The sequence below is a fragment of the Drosophila innubila genome (assembly GCF_004354385.1).
Source record: "Drosophila innubila isolate TH190305 chromosome 2L unlocalized genomic scaffold, UK_Dinn_1.0 5_B_2L, whole genome shotgun sequence".
In the NCBI taxonomy this organism is placed as follows: Eukaryota; Metazoa; Arthropoda; class Insecta; order Diptera; family Drosophilidae; genus Drosophila; species Drosophila innubila.
This window is the reverse complement of record NW_022995373.1, coordinates 4615124-4623210: the sequence shown is the minus strand read 5'-3', so window position 1 is coordinate 4623210 and position 8087 is coordinate 4615124. Positions and strand designations below refer to the sequence as shown.

General features: G+C 37.0%; 1 long non-coding RNA gene across 1 annotated transcript; it reads left to right on the top strand.

Annotated features, from left to right (window-relative positions):
* Positions 1 to 695: 695 nt before the first annotated feature.
* Positions 696 to 6373, top strand: LOC117782571. Its single transcript, XR_004617295.1, has 2 exons — positions 696 to 726; positions 6310 to 6373. It is a non-coding gene; the product is annotated as an uncharacterized LOC117782571 (long non-coding RNA).
* Positions 6374 to 8087: the final 1714 nt, after the last annotated feature.

Here is an 8087-nt window from a genome sequence, read left to right as displayed (position 1 = left end):
TAAAGCATTTTTAATCATGTACTTCTAGAGACCCATTTCACCAACCCTAGCATGGGTACCGATGTAAGTAACCTTTCTATGGGTACTCATATCACCACCCCTAGCATGGGCACCTATGTAAGTACTCTTTCTATGAGTACCTATATAAGTACTCTTTCCATGGTTACTCATATCACCACCCATTGCATGGGCACCTAAGTAAGTACTTTTTCTATGGGTTCTCATTTCAACACCCCTTCTATGGGTACCCATTTCACTAGTTCGCGGTAAACGATGAGGTGGCAATTGACCCTATTCGCGGACATTTCATACAAAAAACTAAATGATGAAACGCATTGCTTAGGGTTGGCAAAATAAGTAGAGGAGGTTTCCTAGTAAGTAGTTATTTCACCAGCCACGAACTAGTGTCCAGTACTGGAGGGGTTATTTAGTTTTAATCATATGTGTCAACTGAACATAGTTGTTCAACAAATAAAATAAAACAAATAAATAAATACATAACAGAATAGCATGTTGTCAAGCATTTAGAAGCCTTTTTCGACTGATTGTTCCAATGACACCTATATGATATAGTCAGCCGATTTGCATAGAGACTAACTTTAATGCATATTCTGTCAGATTGAGATATCTCAAAATATAAAAAAGTTTTTCAAACTAAAACGTGAATATCGAATGATCGTTCCTATGGTAGCTTATGATATAGTAAACCGATTTGAACCAAATTTGGTCAGGGTGTTAAGAAACAACTTAAATGCATTATCTGATAGGTTGGTTGAGATATCTAAAAAAACAAAAAGTTTTTTCGTACTAAAACGTAATTTTCGAATTGTATATATTCAGTTAACAGGTAATATTTTCCAAACCCCTCATCCAAAATTTATGTATTATATACCAAAAAACGCGAAGCGTATTACAACATAATGAAAATAAATAAAAATCGTTATAGCCGTTTTGTCACAAATCGCCAAAATGTAAACTAAAAAACTTAATTTCACCTGTAAAATGTTACCTGAGTATTTAAAAAAAGATGGTACGGGGAGAAGAAGGCATCTCTGACCCTATAAAGTATATAAATTCGTGATCATCATCAATAGCCGAGTCGATATAGCCATGTCCGTCTGTCTGTCTGTATGAGCAAAAGGATCTCAGTGACTATAAAATATAGATATACCAAACTTTCACTCACAGACTATACACCCCACGCAGATCTAGTTTGTTGCAAATTTAAGCCACGCCCCACGTTCGTTCGTCTGTACGAACAAAGGGATCTCAGAGACTATAATAGATAGAGCAACCAAATTTGACACACAGATTTCTATATACTCCACGCAGGTCATGTTTTTTTTTTTTTCAAATTTTAGCCACGCCCCCTCCGCCCCCGAAAATCGCGAAAAATCACCACACCCACAGTTTTTAAGATGATACGTTTTTTGTGGTAATTAACATTACACAATAACCTCTACACGAGGTAAAAGTCTAGTGACGAAAGCAATTTCTAGCCCCAAAATTTCTGATATCCAATTTTGTGACAAACAAAATTCAGTTTAATATAAAAATTTTAAATAAAAATATAAAGTAATAAAAACAAAATAAAACGAAAATTGGCATTGTGCACTCAGACAAACAAACAAACCGAACTTTCATTTCATTTTGAGAAGTCCACTAAAAATTTCAAATTTATTTATCTTTTGAGCCAGTTATCGAATTAGGTTGATCGAGGTATCAATCAACGCGTATTTTTCATTTAGAATTTTCATTAGAATAAAAAATAATATATATTTTCCCAAAAGGCCCCAACAGCCCCATTAGCTGCAATCATTTAAATTTTTACCCTGCCACATACACCTCCGTATCTCATGACCCAGGCTGGTTAGAAAAAGTTTTAGTATGCCATTTTGTAAGTTAGGACTAAACCTTTCGATCGGTATATAACTCGATCTGATCGGACAGTCGTAGCAAATTTTCCAACTTAGCTGTATATATTGTTAGTCGCCTGTCGCACCCTTCGTGATGCTTTCGTCACTAACGCGAACTGCCGTCCGCAGTGATATCTCTGCAAACAGCTAATCAACTTTTATTTGAGTTATAAAAGAAAAAAATTAAAATTAATGGTTATTTAAAGATTTTATTTTGTAAATCAAATTTAATAATTATTTGTGATCAAAAAAATTTAGAAAAATCATTATTTTTGATTTTTATTTTATTAATCTTTTATAAGAGTCTTTGGTTTTTTTTTTGAATAAAAGTCTTTAAAGACTTTGAAGACTTTTATTTTATTTATCAAAATTTATCAAAATAAAAGTCTTAAAAGACTTTTACGATTTGAAAACTTTTGAATAAAAGTCCTATACTGACTAACTACGCTCTTTTTCGCCGCATAGCCGGATCAATTCATAATTGATTGAGAACTATACCGTTAAGGGTATTAAAATTCAAATGCCTAATTTTTAAGAACTTTTTAATTTTTCGTTTTGAATAACAATACGTAATTAAATATAGGAGTAATAGCACAGGGGGATAAGTTCAATCTAGTGAATTTGTAAACGTGAGCTCAAATACTATTATTATTTTTTGGATTAAAAAAATATTTTTCTGTTTTCCAACTACTCCAGTACTTTATTTCACAATGAAACTGGGAAAAATGTTTCCATGGTTGGTGTAGATAAAAGAGAGCCAAGTATGTAATTTTGAAATTTTTTTCTTGATTATAAGCGGGGATATTCACAAAGACTTTTATTCAAAAGTTTTCATATGACAAAAGTCTTCACAGACTTTTATTTTATTCGTCAAAAATAAAAGTCTTTTGAGACTTTTAAAATTTTAAAACCAGAAATAAAAGTCTGTAAAGACTTTCATAAAAAAAGACTTGAAAGACTTACAAAAGACTAATAAAATAAAAATCAAAAATAATGATTAATTTTAATTTTTATTACGATTAATTTGTATTTTTAAAATAAAGTCTTAAAATAACTATTAAAAGTTATTTTTTTGGATATTCCTTATAACAGTTATGGTCCCTGCTTTCGATCGGTATACAACTCGATCTGATCGGACAGTAATAGCGAATTTTCCATCTTAGCTGTATATATTGCTAGTCGCCTTTCGCACCCTTCGTGCTGCTTTCGTCACTTGCGCGAACTGCCGTCCGCAGTGATATATTAGTATTATCTATTATACCACCGAATAGCATCAAGACCGGACAAGTAGAAGGGCAGTTATGGCAAATTGAAGTTTTCAGAGCAAAATAAGAATTTTATTTAAAGTAATTTTATATATATTAAAGTAAGTAACGGGTATCCTATGGTCGGGATCTCGAATATAGCCTTTCCGACTAGTTTATTATGTAAAGAAGTAAAATATGACCTTCCATTTGCAACAACTAATATATCCGACTCACGCACAGAATACTTTATCAAAATTAACGTTGCCGTAAAGTTCAAAGAACAAAAGGACACAGCATGACCGAATACTCACTCCAATCGGACTCTCTAGCTCCCAAAAAAATGACGCTAGTATCAGGTTCAAACTAAAATTATCTTTATTAATAATTAATTAACTTATGCACTTTTTAATTTCAAAACAATTCTGTCGCTCGATTCTTCTTGCGCAGTTACGTCCGCTTTCAATTCCTGTTTTCTAATTTATAACCGCAGCTTCATCGCTCCTCATATTCGGAGCCCTTCGGTCCTGAATACACCACGCTGAGCGACGAACAAGTGGGCGCTCTATTTAACTATCGGCCTCTCTTCGATCCGCGCTCTAAATTATAAAGAAATAGTAAATAGATTCAAAGCGGAAGTCATGTTAAACTCCTCAAAGGTGGCGACGGTATGACTTGGGACGCTGCTGTGTCACACACTCCTTCTCCTTGGGAAGCGTGACAGTCACATTATCGTTGTTACCGACTGTCAATGCGTCCATTGGCATGCACACGGACCCGTGGCCGACGATAGACTGCTTCCAAGCAACAGAGTTCTCGCTGTATTGCTTCTATCGCTGTCAGTGTGAAACGCTGGTTAGGTGGTCGAAGCACATAGCCGTGAACACCTCCGCCGCGACTTGCTCTTGACTTCCGTTGGCAATCGACATCTCCCATCGTGGCTTTTCATTAGCGATCTCGACAATTAAGAACATAAAGATTATGAGTTATAATGATTATAAAATTCTATACCGGGTCGGATGAGGTCGTTGTTCATTGTTTAACGAGGGATGGTCGGTTTCATCGACAAATGACATCGACGGACGACTGACAATGTGTGCGGACACAAATTTAACCACCCGGTATGGACCCTTAAACTTCGGTGCCAACTTGGCTGCGAACCCTCCCGCTGCCTTAGACAAGCGATGCTGTCGCAGCAAAACAAACATATCTATCGTGGAACTCCGTAGCCTTTGCGTTCGGCAAGTCTTCTCCGTCGTGTTTTCTTGGGGACAGTATGGGGCCGTGTGTTCCACCTCGACGCCTAAATTCTTCATGAAAGCTTAAAAACTGCGACTGGTGAACTGTGTTCCACTATCGCACAAATTTCTTGGGGATCCCGTACCGACACAATATGCATTCCCAGAACACCTTTTGCAGATGTGCTTTTGTCGCATTTCTCAGAGGGACTCAACCCATTTGGAATACGCGTCGTAAAATACTAGCAGCATGGTGTTTCCACGTTTCAAACGCGGTAGTGGTCCCACAAAGTCGGCATACAGCACGGCCATCGGTTTCGCCACTCGTCATGGCACTTTTCCAGCACTTGTTTTCGCATCTGGGCTCCCATGCACAACTTCCACGGTATGTAATCCTCGTCATCGGCTCTATGCCCCATATGACGGTAAAGCTGATCGTTTTCCTCGATATAACAGGGAAATTTCTCTGACTCCTGGATAATCTTCCTTCGTATGTTGGCGAGCCACTTACACTCGGGCTTTTCCTTCATTACCTGGTGCAAAATTTCCGCTGATTGTCTCGAGGGCACATTCGCCACCACGTTAAGGAACTTGCGTATCGACCACACAATTGCCAAGCACTCCTTTTCCGTGGCGGAACAGTTCATCTCTGCTTTTAAGAGTTTCCGGCTGGCATACGCAAATACTAGTTCCTGGTCATTGACGGTCTGCGTCAACACTGCTCCGAGCCCACAAACGCTTGCGTCAGGCTGTAATACAAATTTCAATAAAAAATCTGGACAAAATAATACGGGAGCTTTCATCGAATGGCGCTTAAGTTCCTCAAACACTGCGTTTTGCTCTTCATCCCAGCACCATTTACGGGTCTTCTTGACGCAAAGTGTCATCAGGGTCAGATTAAACACCTCCTCGCCGGGACATATCCCAGGTACACGAGACTCCTCTTGAAGAAAAAACATTTATCTTTGTTGAGCCTCAAGTTGACGGCTCTCAGCCCTCGAAACACCTCCCTTAAATTCTCCAGGTGTTGCTCCTTGGTTTTGCCAATCACGATGATATCGTCTAAGTATGCAAACGCATGTAGTTCCATTTAAGGGCCGATCACCGTATCGAGCGCCCTCTGGTACGTCACACCTGCAGAATGTAAGCCAAACGGCATCACTCGCCACAGGAATAGGCCGCGTCCGGGAACTGTGAATGCGTGCATTTTCGACTAGATGCAGCCATGGGTATCTGCCAATACCCTCGCTTCAAATACAGTTTCGATATGAATCGAGCCTGCCGGAGACGCTCCAAGATGTGGTTTATCCGTGGCACTGAATAAGCGACTGGCACGAAATGTGCGTTAAGCTGCTTGTAATCGACGCACTTTCGCCAATCACCTGTATTTTTCTTCTTCACCAGTTCGATTGGGGCACTGTGTGAATTCTTTGAGGGTTCTATGCAGAACTAGCAAGAAGTGTTTGTTTTCTATAAAGCGTGTTTGTAGTCAATTGCAATAAAATTAATCGTCAAATAGCACACCAGTGGGAAAAAAAATTTAAATAAAAACTAGTGGGCCGGTGCTACAGTCGAGCATACTCGACTGTCGGAGACCCCGTACTTATTATTGCAAAAACTAAGAATGGAAAAAAATAAAAAATATTTAGTTAACTTAATTGCGTATTCTATCAGATTGGTTACGATATCTCATTAAACAAAAAAGTTTTTTATACTAAGACTTGATTTCCGCCCGATCGGTCCCGTGACATCTATACAGTGGTTCGATTTAAACCCACCTTACACGGGATATATAAAACCAAGTTTTATGCATATTCAATCAGTTTGGTTACGATATATCATTAAACAAAAAAGTTTTTCATACTAAGACTTACTTTTCACCCGATCGTTCCTATGACAGCTATATGAAAGGAAAGGATGTATAAGGCTTACTTTAATGCATATTCAATAAGTTTGGTTACGATATCTCAAAAAACTAAAAAGTTTTTCATACAAAGACTTTATTTTCAGCCGATCGGTCCTATGACAGCTATAGACAGATATAGTGATCCGATTTGAACCAACTTTGGACAGGATATATAAAACCAAGTCATATGCTTATTGTATCAGTTTACTTTAGATATCTCGTAAAACAAAAAAGTTTTTTAAGCTAAAACTTGATTTTCAACCGATTGTTCCTATGGGCGCCTTTGTACACTTTAGAGTTTTTTTAGTAGAGTGTAGAGAGTAGAGTGAATAGCTGTACCGATTGCGTTTAGACTATAGCTCAACTCTACTGCTCTACGTATAGCTGTCAAAAAGGTTCCGTAGAGAAATTTTGTGTAGAGCTCTACCATTGGCTATAAAATAATAAAATGCAACACTACAAAATGAGTTCTCGCCAGAGGGTTGCTGCTGTAGCAATCGTTGGGCTTTGTCAGGGGCCAAGAAAGAGGAGAAAAGAAGAAGAGATTGTGGGTACGGCAGTGGATTGCAATATGCAACGAGCTCTTTCAAGATCTAATGACTGAATATGTATGTAGTATGCAAGCTTTCAATCGTTGTCGATGCCATTCTCTGACGCAAATGACATATAATTTATTTTTGCCAAATTAATTTAGGAATAGATGGATTTGTCAAAAATGCATTCCTTTAAAGTTGTCATGCTGACTATCGATTAAAAGAAGTATCTGAATTGACAAATCAAAACAGAAGTACTGCCATTTCAGTCTTTTCCTTAAATGTTAAAATGTTTTTTAGAGTAAAAAAATTACAGCAATATATATGTTATTTGTTTAATATTATACTATAATATAAGCACAAACATATACACTCACCGATATTTAATTAAAGGCACTCATTTTTTTCGTGAGTATACTATATTTAAAATTAATGAAATTTTTTTTTTATTTGTTACTGTTTTATTCATTAATAGCTTCTTAAAAATATAACATAAATGATTTAAAAAATCGTGCGATTTTTAGAATAATTAAAAAAAAAAATGTTTGTTTGCACCGCGAAATTCAATTAAAAGCAGAGCTTTTGTAGCTGTTCCCTAGCAAGGCTGTAAAGTCAAATGTATTTTGTCCGCTTAACGTGTAGTTTGAAGTGCTGAGCCTATTTATAAGTTAATAACCGAAAAACGCAGACTTTCCTTCCGAATTCGAAATGGAAAAGGGCACGACACTAACCTCCGAGGAAGTTGCTAAGGTCCTTGCTTACAAGGATACAAGGATGTCCAATCTGAAAATTGCTTTGAAATTAGGCCGTTCAGCCTCAGCAGTGGACAATGTGATCAAATTAATAGAAAACTACAACAAAAATTGGTCAAACAACAACAATCAAAAGCTGGGGTCTAAATATCTCCATGGGCTAAATCAACAATTATTCGCTCAGGCTTAAAAAAAAACGCAAGTGCATCTAAAAAAAATCTGATTTGAATTGCCAATAACAACACGTCGAGTACACCTTATTTTATCAAGCAGTAACCTTTTAAAGTGGAAGAAAATGAAGTCTAAGCCAGCTCTTACTGAATCCAATATAATAGCAAGACTGGATTTTGCCAAAATCTATTTGTCGTGGAAAGAGGAGTGAAAGAAGGTGATTCTTTCGGATGATGGTTTTAAATATTATTAGCATGATTTAAAAGTATTTGAACAGTTTTCCACAAAGGGAAACTGTGGAGGTGGCTAGTTGATGTTTTGGGCTGC